The following is a 17,137-nucleotide window of genomic DNA, read 5'->3' on the forward strand; positions in this document are numbered from 1 at the left end:
TGTGAGGTCACTATCCAAAAAGTGCAGCACATGCAACATTTTGTGACAACCATGAAACACATTCATAAGTTAATACAACCAAGCCAGCAATCATGCCAATTTATTTTGTACCTTATTTGTTCAAAAGTACTGGCTCAGAAGAGTCATTTGTTGGGGAATCTGACCACACCGGTCACGCTGCATGTTTCACCAACTGATCTCATGAGAATTCGTCACAATGGTACAATGTAGCAAATTTGTACCAATTCGTACAAGTTAATTCATTTGAAATAATATGAGTTATACACCCACCAATGACCACTTTTAAATGCACTTAAAGGGACAGTTCACCCAAAAATTATAATTCTCTCATCATTTACTCACCCTCATGCCATCCCAGATGTGTTTGACTCTCTATCATCTGCTGAACAAAAACAACGATTTTTACAAGAATATCTCAGCTCTGTAGTTAGAGTCACCCAGACACTCTAGGTTGCGTCAAGAAGGACATCCGCCGTAAAACCTGTGCCATGTCAAATATGCGGATCATGTATGGTCTGCTGTGGCGACCCCTAACGGGAGCAGCCGAAAGAAGAAGAAGAAGAAGAAGATTTTAGCTCTGTTGGTCCTTACAATGCAAGTGAATGTGAGCCAAAATTTTTAAGCTGCAAAATCTACCTATGGGCAAAATAAAATGACTCCAAACAACTCTATAGAGGTTAAATCCAAATATTCTGAAATTATACGATAGGTTGGGTGAGAAACAGATCTATGTTTGAATAAGTAATGTCCTAAATTCTCCTCCCTGCTCAGTCAATCTCCACATTAACTTTGACTTTCACATTCTTCTTCTTGTGTTTTTGGTGATTCACGTTCTTCATGCATATTGCCCCCTGCTGGTCAGGGAGAAGAATGACCAAAAATAAATGACTTAAATATTGATCGTTTCTCACCCACACCTTTCAAATCGTGTCTGAACACATCGATTTAACCACTTGGGTCATCAGATTACTTTTTTGCTTCCTTTATGTGGATTTTGGAGTTTCAAAATGTTGACACCCATTCACTTGCATTGGACCAACAAAGCTGAAATATTCTTCTAAAAATCCTCATTTGTGTTCTGCAGAAGAAAGAAAGTCACACACATCTGGGATGGCATGAGGGTGAATAAACGACGAGAGCGTTTTAATTTTAGGGTGACCTATCGCTTTAAGAAAATGGTTAATTCCAGTGTTTTTGCAGAGAGTGGCATTCTGAAACGTCATGTAAACAAGGGATTTAGAAACAGGGGTTTGACAAAATCAGGAATCTCTTGGAGAACACGGCTTCATTTGCCCATGTAAATGCATAAGTGGCAATCAGATGGGTGTTTGAAGAGTGCGCATGCGTGGAACAGACCTGGATAACAAACGTCATAGGATGGAGCACAACAAAAAGTCAACACAGTGGAAACATTTCTGGGAATAAAGTGGGAAAATCACATAAACTATAAACTATTCCCATTTTTTCATCAATGTAGAATATCGACTATCCCCACGTTCATGTTCGTGCTTGTACATTGGAGCAATCCCACAGTTTTATGTAAGAGGGAAGCCCCACTATTGCAGTGCAATTCCACTGCCGGTCATGATAGAAACTTTAGAAAACAAAAATAGCAACAACTCTGGAATATCTGGAAATACAGCGAAGCAACGGAGGATAAAATAGCAGGCTCCCTTGGATCCCATGTTTGTTATTTACACAAGCATCATGGGAAAAAGATCTTACCTTACCCCCTATCCCAACCCCCATCCCTAGACCTAACCATAAAGTGTAAGATCTTTCCTTACCCAGAACGTAAACATAGCCATGATATTAACGCTAAAAGGCCTGATGTGTTACACAGCAGAAAGCGACACGCTGCACTGGTCATGCTGTATGTTTTGCAATGTAGATTCAAAAGAACCAGCTCATAAGAGTCATTTATTTGGAGGCAGTCTGAGGTCCTGCAGCACTGGCCCCACTGTCTTGGCCCATAATCTAATCCTGAATCTCGCACAGCAAGTTCTTGTCCATTTGCTTGTTTGAAAACATATCAACTTAAAAAACACTTTGGCTCATCACAGGTTCAGAGTTCACGAGGCCACATCTAAACATGTTTCAAAGACACAACATCAAAGCTGTTCTACACATAAAATGTATGAAATTTAAATAGTGAAGTCACACAGCAAATATGTCTCTTGGTGAGCATTCACATGAAGGTTATAACCTTGTGGCTTTAGTGCTCCCCATTGCACCGTGTCTAATTAACCTGATGTGGGAGAGCCTTCAACTTGTAACAAGCACAAATCCGATTCATGCTGTTAATTTGACTTTCTCCAGGAGGCAAAGTGAAAGGCTAAAAGTGTACATACACAGAGAAGCCACACATGAAAGTCAACATACTGAGAGATAAACCCATGTGGTCATTTCAACTCCCCACAGCTCTTCTGTAATCATCTGTAAACCTTAACCACCACAGTTTTGAGAGAGAAGCACTGCCGCAACCGTGGCACAAAATGAGAATCAAAAGTGAAATTAGGTTTAGATGTGCAACCCCCAGTTTCCCCTTTTGTCAGTGTAACACAATGGCTTTGCAGGCAAAACTTGAGAGGAATTGGGGCATTGAGTTGCTGAGTGAAGGTCTCAAATGCATTTTCCCACTGCTTCTGAAAAGACTTCCCATCAGGAAGTGAGAGAAATAGAACCTGGAAGTTTACTCAGAGATTTCTGCGCCTAGTTTTTTGCCGACCTTCCTGTTTCGATCCACCTTCGGCTGAGTCGCAAGAGTAGGACGAGGAAGAGAGGGCTTAGGCAAAGAAAGAGCAGAAGGAAGGATTGTGGCATAGTAAATGGAGGAGAGGGCTGAAAGATGGAGGCCCCCCCCCTCCACAGCCCCCCGCTGGAACCCAGCTGTCCAAATGGAAAGGTGGCACGACAAGGAGGGAGGAGGAGGAGGTTACAGTTGTAGGATGCTTATTGTTTTGTGATTCCTGTGTTTAGGGTCTGTTTTGTGTCCTTCAAACAAAGGCCCATTCTACTAAAAGGGATATCAGCAAGTCATTGTGTTTACAGGCTTATAGCACGCAGACTGACCAAAAACAAGCGAAACTATAGGTTCCATGGTTTACATAAGAAATTTGAGCAGCATTTCCTATTTTCCAAGGCATTCAAAGTGTGAGGAGAGGGATTCCTAAACTCAGTCATTTCAGGTGCAGACATTAGGCCAGAGAAGTAGTCTATATGAAAGAGGAAATAATACCATAATCAAAACCTCCAAGTGTTTTCACATTGCACATTGGCATTGGAAACGGATATGTATATACAGCATATAAACCAGTTAAAGGGACAGTTCACCCAAAAATGGAAATTCTCTCATCATTTATTCACCCTCATGCCACCCAGATGTGTATGACATTTTTTTCTTCTACAGAACACAAATGAAGGTTTTTAGAAAAATCTCTCAGCTCTGTAGTGAAAGTAAAACTAAACAGGCACCACATGTGACTTTCAGATGCACTGTGAAAGTGAAAGTGGAGATTTAGTGTCATTTGTATCTGTTTCTCACCCACACCTATAATATCACTTCTGAAGACATGGATTTAAACACTAGAGTCGTATGGATTACTTTTATGTTTCCTTTATGTGATTTTTGGAGCTACAAAGTTCTGGTCACCATTCTCTTGCATTGTAAGGACCAACAGAGCTGAGATATTCGTCTAAAAATATTCATTTGTGTTCTGGAGATGAAAGAAAGTCATACACATCTGGGATGGCATGAGGGTGAATAAATGAGGAGAGAATTTCCATTTTTGGGTGAACTATCCCTTTAAAACAGCCCGTCATCATCATGCATATCTGTTGAATGGAAAATAACAACATTGACATTTTGATAATAACTTAATTAAATTGAGTTTCGAGCAACATGGGTACCCTGAAAACATACAAATTGTAATTGATGTGGTCAAACCTAAATAAACTGGGTTTATTCAAGTCAAAAATGTTATAAAATCTCACGGAATTAACCTTAATACATTAAGGTAGAACAACAAAACTAATTTTAAGGGATAAATCAGGTGGAAAAAGCTCTTTAGGGTAACAATTGCAGGTTGCAATTTAATCGGACTGGCATAATTTACACGAATAAATAAACTTCATGTTGGAACACCTAAATGAACTAATTTTAAATAAAAAAAATTATAATAAATGTTAATGCATTTCATTCCATTTTTTAACTTTGTATTCAACATGACTAAATCATTAGGCATCATTTTAGGGCTAGATGAAGTACAAATGGACCCTTAAAGTAAAAATGGCATGTTATCGCTTTTTACAGTGTATCAAAGACAGATTTGATTTATTTTTGTATTTTTTGGAACTTGCACTCAAACTTACAATTGCCAAATCAGACCATGTGCCTATGGCTAACTGTAAAAATGTGGGGATGTTAAACAGGTTATCTCGTTTCCTCATTTTAGACAAGAAACAGTCCACAGCATTGATCTGATTATGATAATGCAATGTTTCCTTCATTATATATTATAGGCCTGTCACATACTGTAATTAATGATCGATAAATCATGTATGATGAATCCAACCTGCTATTGTGAAACATTTCCAATAATGAAAAATAAATCCCACACAGTGAGTCAAGTACAGACAGAGATGGGAATGTTGGCTGTATAAAGAAATCAAAGATTTGCTACGTGCCGGTATGTTCCGAGTCTCGTTTCCCTCTGTCGCCGTCCGTCTGTCTGCTCCTTCTCTCAGCTCCACTGACAGCCAAAAGAAGTATGTACTATGTGATGATGTAAACACACACAGAAATACAACCACACGCACATACAGCACAGCTCATAATAGCAGTCAAATTCGTCAGTGCATTCCAGCGCACCTGTACTGACTGGGACAGACCTGTTAAGATGCCTTTAACAGCTTTTGTTCCTGCTTGTTAAACGTGTGTGTAGGTGGCTGTAAGTGTGCCGTGTGTGTGTGTGTGTGTGTGTGTGTGTGTGTGTGTGTGTGTGTGTGTGTGTGTGTGTGTGTGTGTGTGTGTGTGTGTGTGTAAGCCAATTTTTCTTTCGTGCATTTTTGCACCTTTCACCTGAGGAGACAGGTAAGGGGTCATGAGGTCATAAAGTTCCAGAGATCAAATGATTTTTTGTATGAAGCTCTTCTTGTATGGCACAACTGCCAGCAAATTTCCCCATGCGTGAAAGAATAGAGTGATCCCTGAAGATATTAAAATGCACACACAGACAGGAGATGCATGTTCTTGATATAAAGATCAAACAAAACTAAACAAAAAACATTAACCACGCACTGATTTTTGGGTACTGGACAAAACAAGCTACAGAGCATCTCAAAAAAGTAACTTTTTCACTGAACTTGATTCATTCATGGACAGTGGTTCCACATGTTTGAAATGAGTTGCCCAAAACTGAAATTACCATGTAATTTAAACTTAAATAATCTAATTAGAGGGAACCGACCTGAATCATGTAAGGTCACTCAAGTCAAAATAACTCAAATAAAACTCTTTCAGTGATATGCTAGCTAGTGACAGGGAGATTAGCATCCTAAATGCATGCTGGTGCAGAGCACTACTAAGTGCATCGGTTACTATAATATGGTTAGCACAACAATTGCTCACTGGATACAGCAGTGCATGTTCAATTTACTTCATTAAAATGAAAGCAACACAATTCTAGACCATTTTGTTACAACATGATACAATGTATTCTACACTTTTAAATGTGTAAAATGAAAGTTTACTTAATAAATTTGAGTTGGGACTACATGCATACATTTTGTGGCGTTAATTCAGCATTGGTGAAACAGGGTAGGGGATTCTCATATCCCAGCATGCTTTGCATGGGACTGGATAGGGAGAACAAGTGTTGGAATTAAGTATTATTAGATGCGTTTTTGAGCAAGGCGAGAATAGGAGGAGATTTGTTAAAGTTTAATGTTCTGGTATATTGGAATTTAAAAAGAGTGTCTTCTGTTGGACCTTTAGAGGTTACCGTTGTGGTGAAGAATGGCGCTGGTGCTTTATTTGAGGATAGGCTTTCTGGATCAAGAGATACTTGATTTGAGTGCTGCTATTAAATTGACAATGCAACAGTTTCACTGTCCTACGCTTGCTCACCTGGCATATACTAATGATAAATAGTAAGTAGTAAATCGGGGGCCTGGTAGCTCAGCAAGTAAATATGCTGACTACTGCCCCTGGAGTTTCAAGTTCGAATCCAGGGTGTGCTGAGTGACTCCAGTCAGGCTTCCTAAGCAACCAGTTGGCCCAGTTGCTAGGCTGGGTAGAGTCACATGGGGTAACCTATTTGTGGTCGCTATAATGTGGTTTTCGCTCTTGGTGGGCGTGTGTTGAATTGTGCTTGGATGTCGTGGAGAATAGCGTGAAGCTTCCACACACCCTACGTCTCCACGAAATGATTCATCCTCCGCCACCCAGAATGAGGCGAGTCACTACACCACCATGAGGACTCAGATTTGGACATTCCAAAAGGGGAGAAAACAAATAAATAAATAAACCGTTGTAAATCGAGACCAACCTAATGAAGTTGATTTAAAACTAAATCCAACTAAATTATGTTTGCTCAATGAAACTGACTTAATCTGACTGAATTCAATTTAATGTAAAAAAAAAAAAAACCCTCTCTAATTCAATTAAGTAAGGGTAATAACTTTATATTTATTTCTACAACATAAAAAGACACATAAAATATCACTTAATCATTTACTTAAAATGAGTCTGTTCCTTCAGTCAGGACATGATGGTAATGGTTTTTTTTTTCTTTTTTTTTCTTTATATTGCATTACATGATAAAAAATAGAAATATTAAATATTGAAATAGAAAATATTTACTTGTATTTAATATTAGCTTAATATGTTTTAAATATTGAAATATAAATGATTCACTTAATATTTAACATAAGCTTAATATTTTTTTTTTAATATATTTTAATCTATATGAATTATGATGATTTTTAACAGTAGTGAGTGATAATGTAATAATTGTAATTCATTTTGATATTCTGAATTTAGGATTCACAACTATATATTCAGATTTATACGTACACATTCGGAATAAAAACTATATGTTCAGGATTTACGTATACATATTCTGATTTTGTTTAATTATTTCCTGTTATATATATCGTAAATGATATTTTCAAAAGTAAAGGCAGGTAAAATTGTACTCTATGTTTTGTCCCGAGTCTCAGGAATCAGTGCATGGCCTGACATACATACAGGAAGAAAGCATTTCCATTCAAACAACAGTCGCTACTGTAAAACAACAGGAACTACCTCCCGCTTCATTTCAGGAAAGTTCAAATGTCTAATAGACAACACATTTGTTGTTGTGATATAGAGAGCACTGAAGCACACAAACAAACAACCACAAATCCAAGCTCAGACATCTGTGTGAAACAACTTGGTTTAGGAACCCAAACACACAATAACTCACGCACATGGTACATGTTTGCAAGATGCTAAAAATACAACAATAGGTCGGTCACAATATGATTATGCCAATATGCTTCCTTCCAGGTCAACTCATCTCTCTCTGGACTGGGCCACTGATCAACCAAAGGACCCGTTTGTTCAGTCATGCGCTCATTTTCTCACAATCTCAGCTGTGAGGAGGATGTCCTCAAAAGACCAACAACACCCTGATAGACAGCTGAGACTTGACTATGCTCTTATCTGTGTGTGTGTGTGTGTGTGTGTGTGTGTGTGTGTGTGTGTGTGTGTGTGTGTGTGTGTGTGTGTGTGTGTGGTTTATAACACATCTGGTGAGTGTGTGGGAGATGTGTGCTTTTCTTTTGAACGACTTTTATAGGTGGTGTGATAAATCGGCAACTCGAATAATTTGACAAAGCTTTTTCCATTTTCAGCAGCAACTTCGTATTAGTCTAATAATACATTAATTACTTCTGTTAACGTTACCTAAAAATACTAAAAATATGTTATACTGTAAACATGACCATTCAGCTTCAGCGCAAAGGTAAAGAGAGATAAAATTATCATTTAAAGCTGAAACGTGTAATTTCTGCACCACTAGCGACACTAAACAGAATTGCAAAAATGAACATTGTTTTCAAATGGCTTTGTAGAATATTCCCACACCTTCCCGCCCAAAACTCATACCAATGGTTAAATTCAGACTAACCTCCTGAAATATGGTGACAGAATGTGGAAATTTCGGACACTGCTTATCGAAATTTGAACCACTGCCCCTAGTGGCCGGAGCTGGAAGTGTTGCTGAATATAAGGGCATGTGTGTGCTCCAGAAATGTCCACAGAGTGGCGCCAAAAGCAAGTTGTTTTAAGTTGCAAATGCTGTAATACAGTGAATAGGAATGGAATGCATGTTTTATTAACCATATGCCAAACCAAAACCACACTCCTAAATCGAATCATAAGTGGGACTATTGTGGGGGGTTACCTCCCACCCATCCCCCTGTGATCTATGCCCCTAGTTACAAAAGCTGTTGGTGGTCCATTGTGGCATCAAGTGTGTTTTTAATTATTTATGACTAAACAAGTGTTATGTACTGTCAACCTTTCAGGACTGTTGTCAGAATAGATTCATGGTCAAGCTCACTGCTAAGTGAGCAGGAGTCAGCGCTTCCTTGCAGTGAAGGACTGGCTTTCCTGTGAATCTAGGGTAACAATGATGGGAAAAAAGGTCCTTCATTCACAGGACCTTTTTTCACACGTCCACGCGAAACCAACGACAGTATGCACCCTACGCCTTTGACAAAGGCCATTAAGTTCAACAAAGACATTTCTGACGACAAAAACAAAACGTAAAGGGTACACCTGAGGTTGCTATAGAGCTGATGAGACGGTGGAGGTCATTTAATAACTCTTGAAATAAGTCGAGTCTTAGGGTCATCTACTTGTTAGTACAGTGGGGTCAAAAGTCTGAGATCACAGTAAAAATGCTTCTGCATACTTATCATTTTAAATAAAAAAATGTCACTGCAAATTATATTATCAGCTTAACATTTTGAGTGAAAAGTTGAATTGAAAAATGAACATGAAATTCACAATGACTAAGTATATTGTACGCCACGTTTTGCTTTAATGACATCATGTACTCAAGGGACAGTTCACCCAAAAATGAATATTCCCTCATGCAAATCCCATGTGTATGACTCTCTTTCTTCTGCTGAACACAAATTAAGATTTTTTTTATCTTTTTATAAGTGAATGGTGACCAGAACTTTGAAGCTCCAAAAAGCAAATAAAGGCAGTATAAATGTAATCCATACATTTAATGTATGGTGGTTTAATCCATGTATTCAGAAGCGATCCAATCAGTTTTGGGTGAGAACAGATTTGGGGGGGGTTGATGTCCTTTTCTACATATTGCGGCGCCATTTTGTGGTCCGTTCTGCATAACGTGGCGGCTCATTGTTGCTTACCGCGGCACATTCGGCACGTTTCACGGCCGAACCACCAGCCCGCTCGGTTATCCTGATGGCCATTCCGCCCCGATCAGCCCAAAAGTACGACGGCCCACCGGGGAAATGCCCGGTATGCCAGACTACCAGCCCTGATTGCAATCTATATGCACAATCATGATTTCAAGATCCATTACACTTGATGCATGTGCAGAGCGACAGATGGCACTAGGAAGTTTAATTGAGCTTGAAAGCATGACAGCCAAGGAGCCTTCTGATGTCAAGATTTATAGTGAAAAAGAAGTTAAGTTTTGGTCTGTTCGATTGAATTGCTTTAGAAGACATGGATTTAACTACTAAAGTCTTATGGATTATTTTCATGCTGCCTTTATATGCTGTTTGAAGCTTCAAATTTCTGGTCCCCATTCACTTGCATTGTATGGGGCCTACAGAGCTGAGATATTCTTCGAAAAAAAAAGTGACCAAGAAATGGTGCAAAATCATAAAAAATTGTTAATACCAGTTAATTTTACATAGTAACTTTTCCTTGCTTTACATTTATTAAAATCTTAAAATTCTATTGCACTCCGACTTTGAGACCTAAATGTACATGAACAGCAGAACATGGTAAGTGGGCTCCCTGTCACACAGTGTGTGAAACCCTCATCCAAAAACACACATGCTGTTAGACACAATGATCTTCCTCCAAAGACTCTTTTCTCACTGTGTGCTAATGAGAGACCAGCTCACTGAAGGATTCCCACAATCTACCCTAAACAAACAACATGTGGGGTGAGAAAGAGAGAGGGAGATACAGGTGCAGACACAAACAGATGTGTCGTTTTACTCCAGTGCTTAAAAACACATATGCTCCCTTGATAAACAAGTGCAGATCCTGTGCGCTTTTACACCCGTACTGACACACGTGGCTTATATATTCAGCACGCAAGTCCCTGCAGGTATTTATAGTCTGTGTAATTATTGAGGCCTGTTAAAAACACACCTGAAAATCTGGATTAAGGGGATTTTCACTTTTGCAACCAACACCTGCAAAATCCTCACAGGATTTTCACTCTTTGGAAACTCTAACCTAAAGACTTTGTTTGACCTCAGACGGCTCTCGAAGCTCTTAGTGCTCCTGTGACCTTTCCTTGCTGACCTTTCACCTCTGACATCTGTACTCTGCTCTCTTTCGCTCTCTCTTTTACTCTCTCTCTCTCTCTCTTCTTTAAGAGGTAACTGAAAGCTGTTCCCTATATGTGTGTGTGTGTGTGTGTGTGTGTGTGTGTGTGTGTGTGTGTGTGTGTGTGTGTGTGTGTGTGTGTGTGTGTGTGTGTGTGTGTGTGTGTGATCGACAGCCACAAAGTTCGGGCCTACTTTATATTAAGTGTCTTTAACTACTACGTACTAACGTTAAAGCACATACAATATAGTGTATTTATTGTGTAACTACATGTTCTTCTGCAAAATTCTCACAAAATTCACATTTGCTCCTTCTGAGGTTGAGGAACAGCTTGGTTTAGAAGGGTTAGGGGTTAGAGATAGGTTTTAGGGTAATGTTTAGGGTTAAGGGTAAAATGAATAGTGTAATTATAGATGTAAATAAATGCAGGGACTTTAAATGTAAGAATAATGCAACAACACGTATGTACCTAATAAGCACATCATTTGAAGTTACACTGTTAACTTTAACCCCCTAAACCTAAATCCAACCCTTATCCTGAAACCAAACTCTAACCCCTAATCCTAATCCTAACTGTACCTCAAACTCAGTAGCAGCTAATGTGAATCTTGTGAGAATGTTCCAGAACAACATGTAGTTACACAGTAAATACATTGTATTGTGTGTATTTTAATGTTAGTATTTAGTAGTTAAAGACACTTAAAGGGACAATTCACCCCAAAATTTATATTCTCTCATCATTTACTCACCCTCATGATATCTCAGATGTGTCTGGCTTTCTTGCTTCTGCAGAACACAAATTAAGATTTTTAGAAGAATATCTCAGCTCTGTTGGTCCATACAATGCAAGTGAATGGTGACCAGAAAGTTGTAGCTCCAAATCACATAAAGGAAACATAAAAGTTATCCATAAGATAAAAATAGGTGTGGGTGAGAAACAGATAAATATTTAAGTCCTTTTCTACTCTTTTTTTACACATCTTTACTCCACATGTGACTTTCAGATGTAAAAGTGAAAGTAGAGATTTATAGTTTTATATTACTTCTGAAGACATGGATTTAACCGCTGGAGTCGTATGGATTACTTTTATGTTTCCTTTATGTGATTTTTGGAGCTTCAAAGTTCTGGTCACCATTCACTTGCATTGTATGGACCTACAGAGCTGAGATATTCCTCTAAAAATCATCACAAATGTTCTGCTGAAGATAGAAAGTCATACACATCTGGGATGGTATGAGGGTGAATAAATGCAAAATTAACACATTTTTATTTTGGGGTGAACTATTGCTTTAATATAAACCTTTATATAGTAAAAGTGGAAACAATACTATTAATGAAGACACTAAATGCAGACCTCAATCACAAGAGCACCATTGGTGACTTGAACATACAGCTTTCCGAAAACAAGTTACATTTGTAAACCTGACGTCATTAAATGAGAGGGGCACCAACACATGTTCAAGCGTGCAGAACCACACAGAAAACAACATCATCATGATTCTTCAACATTAAGAAAAATCTCTACTGTTTTGACAAACAAACTTTTGTCTGTCGGATCTCTCTTTAACTGTAGGATGATAGTATATGTTTTTTTGACAGTTATGTTGTTGTGAGGGTGAGGGCACAGGATTGTGAAAGACATAAATCTCCTGACTAATGCAATATCTTCTGCTCACCCAGGAAACTGCAAGTATGCAAAAAAGCCATAATACTGTGCCAAATGTTGCAAAACATGTGATATGAAGACGCCCTGTAGACACAACCGTCTAGACGGTGTTCGCTGTAACGCTTAACCTGGCTCAGGTGTGTGGTGATTCAGTCACTGTGTTGCAGTATGTTTATTATTATATTTATCGAGGTACCTGTTCTGCAAAATGATTCCACAGATTGCAAAAAACACGTTGGGGCTTCAAAAACACTTTCCAAAACCACATAAACGCACATGCGTAGAGAACCATATGCATGCACATGAAAACACAGTCAAAGAGAAGGATGAACAGGGTGTTCAAATTCATTATTAAACTAATGTTAGAATTGAGTGAGGTCTTTCATGCTTAGTGAGGCATGGACTTGGACTTCTGCACACCTTCATTGTACCTACCAATGAAAGTTGGAGTTCAAAATCTAAAAATGCTGCCACTGGGTGAATTCAACCGCCACGAGGGGAACCACGAGAACAAAAGATGTCTACTAGAGACCACAACTCAGTAAACGCCCAACAGATACTAACATCTCTCACAGACATACTCGTACATACCACAGAAATGTGTACTCTCTCACTAGTCAACCAGCAAGTGTGGTTTCCTTCCTAACCAGTCTACCTCTTTTAGAAAATAAACCAGGTATAAATATTGTTCCCTGTCCGCAGTCCTAAAGCCACACATATATGATAACTAAAGCTTGTCAATAACATTGTTTGCATTTATTAGTTGGTTAAAAGTAATATAATAGTTATCATATTTATTACATTATATTTAATATTGAATGTTCTAAAAATGAATTGTAATTAGTGACGTTAACTAACATTGTTACATTATGCAATGCCTAAAATACATTATTTAACGTTCTTAAGTAGTTAATAAGTTAATTAGTTAAACTAGTGAAATAGTTATACTTGATTAACTAGTTTATTTAACTAAACATATGTTAAATAATGTAGTTGTATCTGTACAATGACTTATTATCTGAAATAATTATTATATAGTCATTATATATTTGTTAATTGATTATTAGTGAATTTAGAATGATAAATGACTGCCTGTTTTAGCAGAGGTCCTCCTGGGACATTAAATCTTTGTGTGAGGGAAGCATATATCAGAAAAGTTTAACCCTTGTGCGTTAATTCAGCGGTCCTTAGAGGACAAAAATGTCTGTGTCAAAATATTGCCATAATAGTATTATATATTATTATTATTTTCCACTTTAAATTAGTCAATTTTTTAACCACACAATTTTAGCTGCATCGTTTATTCAATTGTCCTGCAGTGCTCTATAATACGGCAAACCACAAATAGGAAAAAAGCATGTATTTGCTCCACAGGCTAAACATGAGTAAATAATGACGCCATCTGGTGGAAATGTTTTACAAATTTACATTTTGAAGCCAGGGCTCCAGAATGAAAACATAATATCATGATTTGATGATAGAATTCATGATTATAAGCTTTAATTGTACTGGGATCAAATATAGCAGTTTTGTCCTGAGTGTAACCATTGTGTGTTCACAGTGTATTACAAATGTATTATAGGAACTGAGGTTGAAACAACAAAATTCCCACATAAATACAAACCTGCTGGCATTAACACATGAACAAAATGAAAAAGACAAAAATGTCCCGACGGTCGCACAAGAGTTTTAAAAAAAAGACTTCAGGATATTGTCTTGGGTCAGATATCAAGTGGTAAGAAATGTTGCCCATTATGCATATTTTGACATTATTTTACTCTCTGGCGCCCTCTACAGGCAAATAAATAAAGCAATAAGAAGAACCGATAGAGACAGCTTTTGACAGTTCTACAGGTCATTTTACTTTGGCTGTGAATCAACTCAAAGAGAAGCACAAAGGGGATTTTATGCCATTAAAAAATCCATTAAAATTGATATTCCAATTAGGATCTAATATAGGAAAATATTCAAATCAGTCATCGAACCAATTGCATTATATGGCAGTGAAGTGTGGGGTCCACCTGTAAAATTTGACTATTTAAATTGGGAAAAACATCCCATTGAAACTCTGCATCTGGAATTTTGTAAAAGAATCATTTATGTCCAAAGAAAAGCCCCAAATAATGGATGCAGGGCAGAATTAGGCCAATACCCTCTCCTTCTGAACATTCAAAAAAGAGCCATCAAATTCTGGAAGCACCTAAAAACAAGTGACCCCAACACATACCATTATAAAGCCCTTAAATACCAAGAGCTGAGCTTAGTGAAGAGTCCCCTATGCCAGCTTGTCCTGAGACTGACTGAGGTCACACCTGAGGAGATCGTCCAGTCTCAGGATAACGGCACACTCACAAACATTCGGCCTAACCAAATTATACACAAAGAAAAGGAAATATACCTCATGCATTGGACAAACACCATTAAAACTCAACACAAACTGGAATGTTATTCGGCACTAAATCGAGAGTACACCGTGGCAAACTCTCTGACCACAGTGACTGACAGAAAATTATGAAAAGCACTGATGATGTACAGACTCAGCGAGCACAGTCTGGCTATAGAGACGCCCCGCCGCAGACAGACATGGCCGCCCCGCGAGACAGACTGTGCTCCCAATGCAACCTGGGAGTGATTGAGACAGAACTGCACTTCCTCACAGAATGCCCAAAATACCAACCAATTAGAAACAAATATTACCACAAAATTAACAACATATGCCCAGAGTTCAATGAATGTACACCGACACAAAAAAATTTGTTTTATTCTGGGTGAAAAAGAAGAATGTGCAAACATAGCTGCAAGATTTGTATATCTTGTAGAAACCTGAGGGACAACCAGAACTAAAATAAAATAATAAAAATAATAATACATGAATTGTATTGAAATGTATTGATGACCCCTGACCCCCAATCCCCTACCCCTGTTTCCAACCCTATATAATGTTGCATTAAATCTGAATGTTATCTCTTTATAGTTATTTTTGTTCTCATGTTCTAGTTTAGTTCCTGTTGTTTTTCTATGTAATTGCTTTGGCAATACAAAATGTATTTGTCATGCCAATAAAGCTCGTTGAATTGAATTGACAGCTTTTGTTTTTCAACTAAACAAATGTTTTTTGACCGGCAATGGCAACAAGCTGCTGATGTTGTTATCAACGGGGCGCTTGACTACACAAAGTGATGCATGACGCGGTGGTCCCATAGACATACTGGCGAGGAGACAAGAGGCCGTTTTTTTAATGACCGCTAATCTAAAACATGTATTATACTAAACAATCCTTTTGGAATGAACAATGTGTGGAAATTATAAGATAAATTAGCTGTTTAGTAAGAGAAGGCGCAGATAATTTTGCGACAGGTAGATGTCGTTTTACGGCTCTCCTTATTCATTTGTACGGTCTCTGCACACCTGTCGTACCACGCTATTTAAAAAAAATAAAATAATAATTTTATTGCAATATAACAAGAACAAAAATAATTTACATACAAGAGTACATATAACCATACATGTCAAGGGTAAATAAAAAAAAGAAAGGCATTTTACAGAAAAAAACGTATACCTATTAAATCGCTAAAGTTTTCCTTGCTTTTAAGTTTTTACGTTTAGATATTGTTTCTAAATACATTTTAACATCGATTTTAAATTGTTCAAAATTTGGCATTTTTCCATTCCATTTGACTTTATGAATATAATAACGGGCAATTATAATAATTAAATCAAATATAAACAGAATATTTTTATCACCATCAAATGAAAAACATTTTAGCATAACATCAACTTCTTCAAAGTAAACAAGAATCATTGCTTTTCTTTGTAAACAATTATTGAGTTCTTTCCAAAACATTTGGATCTTGGGACACTCCCAAAATAAATGAACCATAGTCTCAGGGGAAATTTGACAAAAAACACAAATATCTTCCATATTCACTTTAAAACGCTGCACCACATGTGATTTAACTGGGTAAACACGATGGAAAATTTTATATGAAACCTCTTTCACTTTATTTGTGATGCAATACTTATGAGGTGTCATCCAAATTTTACTCCAATCAAAACGGGTTTTTTTAAATGAGAATTTCAATGAGTAGTAACAGCAAGTATATTTTTAGATTGAAGAAGAGAACGCAAGAAAATATTATTACATCCAGAACTTGTGAAATCCTTGCCCTGCAGCTTGATACAAGCAGTAAATTCTTCAACAGTTTGTAAAGAATAATTATTATTACATTCTAATAGCCTCAAAAATTTCCTTGTGGATGGCATGTAAAACCAAAAAATATTGGATAGGATCAACTGAAAAGTTATAAATATGAACAAATTCATATTTGGAATATTATTCCAAATGGTACATTTATGGGTGGGGGAATTATGACTAGAGTCCATGAAAGTAATGCTTGTTTGTGGAAACTTGCAAGTTGAATGGGTATTTTGTTAATATCATAATCACATTTCAATATGAACTCTATACCACCTACTTTTTTAAATATACATTTAGGTATTGTATACCATATACTTTGCTTATTTTTTAAATAATTTTGGAGCCATTTTATTTTAAATATCATGTTAGAGGTCTTAAAATCCAAAACACTCAATCCTCCTTCAGTTTTTGATCTACAAATCTTTTCTTTTTTAATATAGTGTGATTTGTTCTGGTGTATATAAAAAGTCTGGTGTCTATCATTTTAATTAAAGAGGGGGGTACATCTAACACTTGAGCAGTATAAACCAACCTAGATAAACCCTCTGCTTTAGTAGGCCTAACACACGACCAGTTAAAGAGAATCTCTCATCAGCCAAGAATTACGTTTTTTTTTTTTTTTTTTAATGATTGAATGACAGGAGCGAAGTTTAACTC

This window comes from Xyrauchen texanus, chromosome 13 (genome assembly GCF_025860055.1).
Source record: "Xyrauchen texanus isolate HMW12.3.18 chromosome 13, RBS_HiC_50CHRs, whole genome shotgun sequence".
Taxonomy (NCBI): domain Eukaryota; kingdom Metazoa; phylum Chordata; class Actinopteri; order Cypriniformes; family Catostomidae; genus Xyrauchen; species Xyrauchen texanus.